The sequence below is a fragment of the Fundulus heteroclitus genome, unplaced genomic scaffold, assembly GCF_011125445.2.
Source record: "Fundulus heteroclitus isolate FHET01 unplaced genomic scaffold, MU-UCD_Fhet_4.1 scaffold_314, whole genome shotgun sequence".
NCBI lineage: Eukaryota > Metazoa > Chordata > Actinopteri > Cyprinodontiformes > Fundulidae > Fundulus > Fundulus heteroclitus.
In genome coordinates, this window is record NW_023396724.1 from 136875 (window position 1) to 149312 (window position 12438).

At 38.8% G+C, this 12438-nt stretch overlaps 1 long non-coding RNA gene across 1 annotated transcript; it reads left to right on the forward strand.

The window, feature by feature from the left end:
* Positions 1-3131: 3131 nt before the first annotated feature.
* LOC118559539 lies at positions 3132-5727 on the forward strand. The gene is made up of 2 exons (XR_004928921.1): positions 3132-3441; positions 5634-5727. It is a non-coding gene; the product is annotated as an uncharacterized LOC118559539 (long non-coding RNA).
* Positions 5728-12438: the final 6711 nt, after the last annotated feature.

Below are 12438 nucleotides of genomic sequence, written 5' to 3' on the forward strand. Positions count from 1 at the left end.
AAAATGTTCTTGAGGGTTTTACTATTCATGTAACTTGTTTGTTAAACCTGCCTGGTATAATTTTCCAGGATCCCAGTATTCCTTTTTAGTATGTACTGAAATTAAATTTCAAATGGAAAAAAATATTAAAATAAAAAAAAAAAACATTTGCACCTTAAAGACTACTTTCCTGTGTTTCTTTTAATAATTCTTCATAAAAAAGACCAAGCAGCACATCTTTCCTGATGTTTTTGAGAATATACTGTAGGGGTGAAAGCTGCAGCTGCTACTAGTGTGAGGTGAATGGACAGCAACAAAGCGTTAAAGCAACAATGGGGAAATGCTGTCCCCTCAATGCTAATGTAAACCCTGGTTGGATAAGGATTCAAAACTGGATATGAAGATGAAATCCGATGCACAGTTTCAGTGTTACAACTGATAAAATAATTGCTGTCTGTGGTTCTACAGTAGGCTATGGTGTAATTGAGCAATATATGAAAAAAAAGAACTATGAACTAGTTCATTTTTTGTAACTGTGAACTTAGTTCAAAAATTTAAATTTTTAACTATGAACTAAACTAGTTCATTTTAAAATGTGTGAACTGAACTTTGAACTAGTTCACGTAGAAAGAGAACTTTCCCAACACTGCCTGTGGTGACTATAGAGCCCAGCCCAGAAAGTCTGCAGCCATTTCAGCACTGGACATTTCTGTACCAGATTCAATGTGTTTATGGGTAACATGACAAAAAGGTGTGCTCAACATAATATTTAAATATGTTCATGTGACACAAACAAAACCTACACCTTCTGGAAGTTGTAGCAACCAAATACATAGCAAACAACAAGCTTATGTTTCCATTTTCAATGTTTGCTGTCTTTATCTGCATGGGTGGTTCTCCCTTGCATTGCTAGGAATTGTGGAGCCCTAGAATGAAACCCATTACAAGCACTGTTCCAAAGTTGGCAACGTTTTTAAAAGAAGCCTTTTTTTTAATCATTGTGCACTTGTGAAATAAACTCCTAGTTTCCTTAAACGCTTGCACTGCTTTTTCTGTTTTGTTACATTTGTTGTTTATTTGGATTTTTAATGTTGCTATACTTGTGGTTTTCCTACAATTTAGCATGTATATTATAATATATAACTTTTTGCAATGGAGTACTGTCGATCACAGGTCAACAGCTTTGGTTATTTTGTGTTTAGCCCCAAAAAGGCACTTCTGAAATTGACTCTGGTTTGGAGGGTCCTGACACAGAGTACTCCACATTATAAGTCCATACCTGGTATGTAGGTGGTCTTTATCCACCAACTCTCTTTAGTCTTCTCATTGGGAAGCTTTCCCCAATTTATTGAATAGATTCTTCTTGGCAATTCTCACAAAGAATCTAGTTCTTGCTGTTGCTGGGGCACTGTTTAGGACTAAATGTTTTCCTTTTACTCAACTTTCTTTAACATGTTTGTATGTTTATACAATTTGCATGTTAAACCTTGTATTAGTTACCATTGTCATGTATACAAATAAACAGACATCAGTATACTGACAATAAACATATTTATTAACTGAAAAAACAGAACAAACTTTAAACAATCAATAATTGTTAAAATTACACCTACAACATGGTCTAGGATAAAGAGAAATCAAAGAAAGTGAAGTAAAAATACATATGATATCATGTGTAATGGGCATTGTCTGTAAGAAACAGATCAGCTGTTACATTTATATAAAGTTTTTGTATTCTGAATAAAGTTTGACGAATTTCTAATAATAAATCTTCTCTTTCTGATTTCATATTTTGGATACTGTAAAGAGCTGCCAAAGAATCAACATAACAAACTACTCTATTTGGTTGTACTTCCTCTATGCATTGTAATCCTATAAATAGGCGCCTAATTATTGCCATCATTTCTGCTGTATATACTGACATCTGATCAGGTAATCTCCTCCCAATACTTATCTTCATCATTGGAATGTATATTCTTATACCTACTTTTCCTTTATCATCTTTAGATCCATCTGTATATAAATCTAAATAGCTATAATATTTGGTTTTAATATAATTGTTTGCCTTTTGACCTTTCCTACTGTCTACCCACTCTTTTTTTAATTCCCTTATATCAAAATCTATCTCAACATTTGGAAATAACCAAATAGGGATATTACTTATAGGTGTAGGTGAGTTAAACCATGTATTTCCAATTTTATATTCTTCTGTTTTATCTTTTATTATCCATACAAAACCCTTACCTTTAAAATTATTATATTCCCAACATTCCTTAGTAACACTTTTTGCTATATTTTCATTTCCACATCCATATAAACGAAGCCAATATGTAACCATGAGCTGATCTTTCCTTAAAGTTCAAATAGAAAATCACATACTTATAGTTTCTCATTTGATAGTATGTACAAAATTAAATATATCACAAGTGATAGAAAAAAACAAATTTGTTGTTTATAGCACAAAGTAACTCACTTAAATAGCAGACTATGCAAAATGTCTCATTCAGTCACATGACCCGCTGTCTTAGTTACGGGGAGGCGCTGTAGGATGCCGTGGAAGTAAAGAGCATTATTAAACAGAAGATGAAGGAAAGGTGGCAAAAGCAATGGGAGGAAGAGAGGAAAGGACGGTGGCTGTACATGATTCAGAGGAGAGTGGGAGAAATGAGTTGTGCAGGGAGGAGCAGAAGGGAAGAAACAATCATATCAAGACTTAGATTTGGGCACACAGGATTAAATGGAACATTATTCAAAATAGGGAAGCATAACACTGGAAGATGTGAGTATTGTGGGGAACAAGAAACAGTTGAACATATGATATACTGTAAGAAATATGAAGAAGAAAGAAGGGAAATGGTTAAAAATTTAAAAAGGAAAAGAATAAAATTTGATTTAATAGAAATGCTTAGAAGTTATTCAAGAGATGAGTGTTATGGGATTGTGTTTCATTATCTTAGACTAAGTAATTTAATTGATAGGATTTAATTTTTTTTTTTTTGGGTGTTTGTTTTGTTTTGGTAGTTTGGTTTAATTTATTTCAGGTAGTATAAATAAGTCATTCTGATCCACACTCCAAACCAGTTGGTGGCGGTAATGCACCGTTTCGTTGCGTGCCAATGGCCAGAAAAAAAACATAAAGAAGAAGAAGAAGAAGGATGCCGTGACGTCAGCGTAGTCAGGAAGCGGTCTTTTTACATAGCGAGTCGATATTCATTCAACAATGTGAAGGAGGTTTTAACCTTAAACGAGGAATACGAAGCTAGCCAATTGGATGTTAAAAACGAAGAGTGCCGTGTCCAGCCATATGCGTTTGAGCCGATAATTAGGCGTAAATTCTGGGACAACACCGAGGAAAGTGGAGAGGGGAGGAGTAGCGATGATGACCACGCTAGCAGGCCGCCAGCAGGCCGCAAGTGAAGAGGATGTTGACGACCATTCCCAACGACTAACAAATACTGACCGGTATGTTTTTTGATTCTACGATTTTTTTTTACTTGCAAGTAGTGACCCATCTAAGAGTGATGTCGATAGAATTGGATTTATGTCAAATTAAATTTAAACTAACGCTAAGCTACTTCTTTTGTGTTTTTGATTTTAAATTTTAAGCAACCTCGTACTGTAGTAGACAAAATAAAATTAGCCATTTCACCATTACTAATTCAGATTTTTTAGTGAGCTATTATGAATTGGGATTGTTTATATTTTACAGGCGCAAATGTGGCAACTGTGTGATCATGAATGCAAGTGCTGCACAAAAACGTGTGTGTGTGTATAAACACACACACACACACACACACACACGCTGGCTGTTAACTATTTCATTTTTTATCAATTCAGTCAGTTTTTATTTAAAAAAAATTCGAGTCAAAGGCTTGATATTTGTAAAGAATATAAAACAATTTTTGTACAAAAATAAGGACAAATACATGGGGGCAGATCCACAGACATATATACGTAGACGCGTCATAGGGCGCAGGTTCGCAGGTCAACGTCACCGCCATATTGTATGTGGCAGAAAAATGTTGAGAGTTCTGTTATTGTGAACGTGGATCAGAAAAGATGCCTCATTCCTGTGCTGCATGGAAATGTATTCTGGCTGATTTCACTACTTGTATCTGCCTTCTATATATATATATATATATATATATATATATATATATATATATATATATATATATATATATATATATATATATGTGTGTATATATATGTGTGTATGTATGTGTGTGTGTGTGTGTGCTATGAACATAAGGATCAATTTGTTAAAGCTTTTCTTTATCTTAAATTAAAAAAAAACTTTCTGAAGTTATACCTTCTGTCTGTTGTTTTTCAAAATTGAGCTGTTTGGGGTGGTATTTGGCTCCAGTCCCCCCAACAGTACTTCACAACTCACAGAACCATTCCACCTCTTCAGTTTTGGTTTTAGTTCAAGCCTCTCTGTTGAGGAGTGTTTTACCTAAAAGCTGGGGTGGGGGGTGGGGGCACTACGGCTGTTCCTTGTGTGACATAAATGTTACTCCAATACTAAAGGCATACTGTTTGTCATTCTCTAAGATTAAATTTTGAATGACATAAAAAGGCGAGACAAGACAAAATACAATTATTCTTTCTTTCATATCGTGAGCTTTGCAATATACATGAGTCTGTTGGTGAATGGACAATAGAAATAGGCTCTGCCTTGCCTTGTTGGAAAAGCATGGTTATGACCTTTTCTCAGCTCAGGAACTAGGACCCGTATGATATCTGGTTGTTCAATAGGTTTGCCTAAATAAAAGATTTAGATATGACTTATCAATATATTCCTGCGAAAAAGGTCTGATGTTGCCGGGCCAGGTACTGAAAAGTGTTGGAACATGCTCCTGTTCTGAACCCAGTTTGTTTCAGCCTTTCTCCAGTCTCTTGTAGAAGGGCTGGTCTTATCACAGGTTATTTGCATTACAAGAGTCACAGTTAGCAAGGTAGAGTGAATACACAAACTTGAAGAGGGGAGGGGGGCTGGCAAGAGAAATGAAATTCCCTGGGTCTTCTAGTGTTAAAGAGGTAAAATTAATAAGAGAAAAAAAGTCCTAGGTCAATAAAGTAAAAACAAAAAAAAAAAAAAACACAGAAGTGATAATGTTATGAGAAAAACGTCATATTATGAGAATTAAGAGGGAACATTTCCAGAATAGTCACAGTTTGCAGAATTATTTCACTCCTGGAGTAATAGCGCCAGGTTAGATTATTTTAAATACTTTTATTCTTTAGGAGAATAAATTCAGGAGAATGAAGCTAAAGGGATACGAAAATAAACTTGTAATATTACAAAAAAAATACTACGAATACAAAGTATATTCAGAGATTAAAGTCCCTCTGATACTGTTAAAGTGACTGAGTAACTGCAGATTTGCCACATTTAAGATGGCGGACGCTCTGACGCATCGCAGCATAGGCAGAACCCGTCCAATGACGCGTCTACTCTTATATTATCTATGTCTATGGGCAGCTCTATAAGCAGATATTGAAATAAAAATGTCTTTGTCTGATTTATAAATGTCCTCACTTCTAACATGTGAATTAAATCGGTTTACTTTGGAAAGGATTTGATTTTTAAAAGTCTGTCTTTATTTAGCAGTGCAAACATGAATTGACATCTTAACCCTCTGTTTCTACAGAAACAGTCTGTGGACCTGGAGCCTCTGAAGACCCTACAGTCCTTGACCAGCAATGTTACGTTCAAGAAAACTGGAGAACTAGAGGACAAAAAAATAAAAATAATAAAAATGAATCATATACTCCTGACTCTTCCCATATGTCCAAATAAACGGGTTACTCTAAATTGTGTTTGTGTGCATTTGTCCCTGTGATGAACTAGCAACCTTTCTAGGATGTACCCCTCTTTCTCTTTAGCATGGAAAAGCAGGTGTAGAGACTTGATGGAAAAAAAAGATTCAACAAATACATTTTTGGTAGCTATATTAATGTTAATATATTTAATTTAGTTTTGATTTTTATATATTTTTAATTGTAAAAGTTATATATTTCAATTTTTACTTGAACACGTTGACATTTGTCATAGGGAGACGTTCAACCTTTTTTTCAACATGCCCGTGGGCTCGGGTTTCCCCATATTCAGGGTAGGTATGGCATCTGGCTTAAGCTGTAACTTTGGTATATTGAATCCAACTGATGCTGCGAGAGCAGGATTGATGACAGAAGAATCTGCCGTGAAGTGATCAGAAAATAGTTTGCTGTATCGGCTTGGACGGCACAGATTGTCCGGTTGATGTTTGTCTAATCTATTTACTTTCCAGATCCATATTTGACACAAAACCGGGTCCTTCGGATAACTAAACATTCCTTTTCCTGATCCAAAGCCGTTTTGACACTTGGCAGCAGTACAATAGATTATTTTAATGACTTTTTAACAATCCTTTCAGAGTACTTAGCAGTGCGTGAAATAGTGGTTCTTGACAGCCGATCAAAGACGTTTGACCACTGTGACGTCACAGCTGTTTTCGTCACGTGACTGGACTCCCGGATCCTGGAGGCGCCCAGCATACTGTAAAACTCTGTCGATTTTTATTACTTGGAAAATTTTTAGCGCGATTTTGACCGGCCACATATATTAAAAAAATGATAAACTACCATCATACACGATAAAACTGCTCTAGACGCACTCCTTTCTATTTGAACTTTAAATCTAAAGGCACTTCTCCTAACTCTACCTGCATTGCTTTAGTTGGTGTTGATCTTATTGAACCAGTACAAATTCTCATTGCTTTATTAATTACTCTTTACACCACGGTAACTTTAAATGGCGTCAAGTACAAATAGCACACTTCACACCGTCGAGACGCACGTTTTGATATATAGTTTGTGGGGGTACAGCCTACGGTTCGGTCTGTATTAACGGTGACGGAAGAATAAAAAGCAATAACTAGAAAAATTTCTGAAGAAATTTAGCAAGGCGCCTGCCACTTGGTGCGTACCATACCATCAGAAATAGCAACAGGAAGTAACACTGCGAATTTCAGGTTCCTACGGTCTTCACAGCCCTCGCAGCGGCCGTTGAAAGGTGCCATGTTAAGTCAATGGACCTCCTAGGAGCCTATTGCTAGCAGCGTTGTCATGGAGACTCACTGACAGCTACAGCCCTCTCTGTCTGTAAAGGTTGAAGAACTCTGGCTAAGCAGCTGTTGGTAGGACCTTCCTAAAGCTATTTCCGGTTAGCAACATGCTAACGGTTAGCCGCTAGCATGGCTGTGTTCAGTATCACCGGGTGATGTTACTCTGTTAGTTTGGTTGAAATCCTGTACTGAGAAGTGCCTAAAAAGGGAGAAAATGCCTAAAATTCGACCAAATCTGTCAAGCAGAAGTTTGTACAGGCTTCCTAGAGCTACTTCCGGTTAGCAACATGCTAACCGTTAGCCGCTAACATGGTTGTATTGGTATCACTGGGTGAGTGTACTCTGTCAGTTTGGTCCAAATCCTGTACTGGGATGAGCCTCAAATAGGGAGAAAAAACGTCATTTAGTAACTGTTGCCATGGTAACTCAAAATGGCGGGTGGTACAAAAAATACTTCATGGGATCAGCACACATGTTTTAATATACACACTGTGGGGTATATAATACAAAACCCTTAGTCTCCCAAGCCGGGAATCGATCCCACGACCTCTTGCATGCAAAGCCTGCACTGTCCCTCTGAGCTATATTGTAGCTCCATATATGGGTATGCATTATTGGGACCATAAGGGGTTTGGTCTCCCATTGAAAAGCATTGGATGTTTGACACCTCGTAGCTTGGAGATGCTTTATGCCACGTAGCCCAAATTTCTTGTGGAGCTTTCTCTCTAAAGTAAGAACAGACACTGTGAAGCAGAAGATGGTTAGACCTTTCTAGAGCTACTTCTGGTTAGCAACATGCTAACAGTTAGCCGCTAACATGGTTGTGTTCAGTATCAACGGCTGATTGTACTCTGTCAGTTTGGTCCAAATCCTGTACTGGGAAGTGCCTCAAATAGGGGTGCTAATACTTAATGTCACCAAACGTGACCAAAGTTCATTGGTCAGATTGGCCTCCTTTAGCAACTCAGCCTCACCACATCTGGGCCCAGAACTCAACATTTGACCAAAATGGTCAGTGGTGCCATTTCCCACATGTGGGTGGTGCTGTATTGGCCAAGTGGGTCGTGTCTGGTTATCATGCCAGGTCCTGTTTGAAGCAAAGGCCCAATAGGAAAGCATGTAAAATCCAAAATGGGTCAGAAAATTGACACATGGCTGAAAGTCACTTTAAAATTTTAAAATGTTAAGAGGAAGTGACTGTGCGAATTTCAGATTTCTACATTAATCACAGCCGCTGCAGCTGGCGTCGAAAGTTGCCATTCTATCTCAATGGAACGTCTCCCACTGGCCCTCAGAGTTCCATCGTCATGGAAACTCACTGACACAGCTGCAGCGGGCCAGTCTAAAAAAGTGCAGACACTTGGTGTCCAAGTCTGCCTATTGGATTATAATGGAGAACTTTGCCTTGAACAACGCACGATTTCTCTGGAACCGTAAATGGTAGAGACGTAATTTTTTCTGTGTTTATTTCGTAAAGGATAGGGGAAGAAGACTTGCTATCGGTTTTTGCTGGAAAAAGTTTAATAAAGGCGTAAAAAATTATGATCTAAAGGACATTTTTATGAAATTTCAGAAATCCTCTGAAAATGATCCCGAACAAATCGCTCTGGCTAAAAAAGTATAAGAGATATCAAAATAATTCTTTCACTGTGAGTATCAGCAGGCTTTTGATGACCATGTAGCTCATTTTCATATTTTTACAAAAATCGGTGTAGGCACAGCGACGATGTAAAAAAGTGGATGATGTGGGAAAATGCAGCTCCAAAGCGATTTCAGGATTTTGCACATTCGCTACTCCCGAACAAATTGTTCCTGTGGAAAAAACCGTAACAGTTATCCACAAAATTCATTTTTCTTGAGTGCCAGAAGGGTTGGGACATTCATGTGTGAAAGTCTCATGTCTGTACATAAAACGGTTTAGGAGTAGCGACGATGCGAAAACATGTGATGTTTTGGATTTTTAGACGTCATTTTTCAAAACCGCTCCATAGGAAATGAATGGGGGAGGTTTCGGGTTTGTGTCGCTCTGAGGTGATTTGCGAAAAATCTATAAATGCCACACCAATGAGGGTTACATTTCCCGAATCCTGACAAAAATACCTACGTTTTGATGTATAATTTGTCTACGTAGAGTGAAAATTGAGCGAGAAAGGTCAAGTTGTTCGGAGTTTTGAAATCTTTAAAAAAGCTAGAGTGGGCCACTCTAGCGGTTGGAGAATTCCGTCATTGACTTTCATTGTAAACGATGATTTCGCTGATTTTCGGACATGAGCTTTGAGGAGTAACTGTGAAGAGACGATAAAAGATATCCACATCCCGTTTTCACTTCTGAGTAGGTCACAGATATATCTACAAACTGGAAGTTAAACGGTGTTTGTAGGTGAAAGCATGGCGACACAGTACAGCTTTGAAAATGGTCCTTTTGAGGGTTTTTTGAGGCTTTCTTTCTCCCCGACTCCATTCATTCCTATGGGGTTGTTTTGGGGGTGGTTTTTCGCTAATTATGTTGCCATGGTAACTCGAAATCCCAATAAAAGTAGTAGCACACATCTCGTAATCGAGCCACAGGTTTTGATACCTATATTGTGGGGGTGCACGCTACAGTTCGGAACGCATTAATCGTGACGGAAGAAGAAGTAAAGAATAACTAGAAAAATTTCTGAAGAAATTTAGCAAGGCGCCTGCCACTTGGTGCGTACCGTACCGTCAGAAATAGCAACAGGAAGCCACACTGCGAATTTCAGCTTCCTACGGTCTTCACAGCCCCCGCAACGGCCGTTGAAAGGTGCCATGTTAAGTCAATGGACCTCCTAGGAGCCTCTTGCTAGCAGCGTTGTCATGGAGACTCACTGACAGCTGCAGCCCTCTGTCTGTCTGTAAAGGCAGAAGAACTCTGGCTAAGCAGCAGTTGGTAGGACCTTCCTAAAGCTATTTCCGTTAGCAACATGCTAACGGTTAGCCGCTAGCATGGCTGTGTTCAGTATCACCGGGTGATGTTACTCTGTTAGTTTGGTTGAAATCCTGTACTGAGAAGTGCCTAAAAAGGGAGAAAATGCTAAAATTCACCAAATCTGTCAAGCAGAAGTTTGTACAGGCTTCCTAGAGCTACTTCCGGTTAGCAACATGCTAACCGTTAGCCGCTAACATGGTTGTGTTTGGTATCACTGGGTGAGTGTACTCTGTTAGTTTGGTCCAAATCCTGTACTGGGATGAGCCTTAAATAGGGAGAAAAAACGTTGTTTATAACGTTGCCATGGTAACTGAAAATGGCGGGTGGTACAAAAAAATACTTCATGGGATCAGTACATATGTTTTAATATACACACTGTGGGGATTATAATACAAAAATCTTAGTCTGCCACGCCGGGTTTTCGATCCCACGACCTCTTGCATGCAAAGCCTGCACTTTCCATTTGAGCTATACTGTAGCGCCATATATGGGCATGCAGTATTGGGACCATAAGGGGTTTGGTCCCCCATTGAAGAGCATTGGATGTTTGACACCTGATAGCTTGGAGATGCTTTATGCCACATAGCCCAAATTTCTTGTGGAGCTTTCTGTCTAAAGTAAGAACAGACTCTGTGAAGCAGAAGATGGTGAGACCTTTCTAGAGCTACTTCCGGTTAGCAACATGCTAACAGTTAGCCGCTAACATGGTTGTGTTCAGTATCACCGGGTGATTGTACTCTGTCAGTTTGGTCCAAATCCTGTACTGGGAAGTATCTCAAATAGGGGTGCCAATACTTAATGTCACCAAACGTGACCAAAGTTCATTGGTCAGATTGGCCTCCTTTAGCAACTCAGCCTCACCACATCTGGGCCCAGAACTCAACATTTGACCAAAATGGTGTGTAGTGCCATTTCCCACATGTGGGTGGTGCTGTATTGGCCAAGTGGGTCGTGTCTAGGCATCATGCCAGGTCCTGTTGGAAGCAAAGACCCAATAGGAAAGCATGTAAAATCCAAAATGGGACAGTAAACAGACACATGGCTGAAAGTCACATGAAAATTTTAAAATGTTAAGAGGAAGTGGCTGTGCGAATTTCAGATTTCTACATTAATCACAGCCGCTGCAGCTGGCGTCGAAGTTGCCATTCTATCTCAATGGAACGTCTCCCACTGGCCCTCAGAGTTCCGTCGTCATGGAAACTCACTGACACAGCTGCAGCGGGCCAGTCTAAAAAAGTGCAGACACTTGGTGTCCAAGTCTGCCTATTGGATTATAATGGAGAACTTTGCCTCGAACAACGCACGATTTCTCCGGAACCGTAAATGGTAGAGACGTAATTTTTTCTGTGTTTATTTCGTAAAGGATAAGGGAAGAAGACTTGCTATCGGTTTTTGCTGGAAAAAGTTTAATAAAGGCGTAAAAAATTATGATCTAAAGGACATTTTTATGAAATTTCAGAAATCCTTTGAAAATGGTCCCAAACAAATCGCTCTGGCTAAAAAAGTATAAGAGATATCAAAATAATTCTTTCACTGTGAGTATCAGCAGGCTTTTGATGACCATGTAGCTCATTTTCATATTTTTACAAAAATCGGTGTAGGCACAGCGACGATGTAAAAAAGTGGATGATGTGGGAAAATGCAGCTCCAAAGCGATTTCAGGATTTTGCACATTCGCTACTCCCGAACAAATTGTTCCTGTGGAAAAACCGTAACAGTTATCCACAAAATTCCTTTTTTGTGAGTGCCAGAAGGGTTGGGACATTCATGTGTGAAAGTCTCATGTCTGTACATAAAACGGTTTAGGAGTAGCGACGATGCGAAAACATGTGATGTTTTGGATTTTTAGACGTCATTTTTCAAAACCGCTCCATAGGAAATGAATGAGGGAGGTTTCGGGTTTGTGTCGCTCTGAGGTGATTTGCGAAAAATGTATAAATGCCACACCAATGAGGGTTACATTTCCCGAATCCTGACAAAAATACCTACGTTTTGATGTATAATTTGTCTATGTAGAGTGAAAATTGAGCGAGTAAGGTCAAGTTGTTCGGAGTTTTGAAATCTTTAAAAAAGCTAGAGTGGGCCACTCTAGCGGTTGGAGAATTCCGTCATTGACTTTCATTGTAAACGATGATTTTGCTGATTTTTGGACATGAGCTTTGAGGAGTACTTGTGAGGAGACGATAACAGATATCCACATCCCGTTTTCACTTCTGAGTAGTTCACAGATATATCTACAAACTGGAAGTTAAACGGTGTTCGTAGGTGAAAGCATGACGACACAGTACAGCGTTGAAAACGGTCATTTGGAGGCTTTTTTGAGGCTTTCTTTCTACCCGACTCCATTCATTCCTATGGGGTTTTTTGGGGGTGGTTTTTCGCTAATTTTGTTGCCATGGT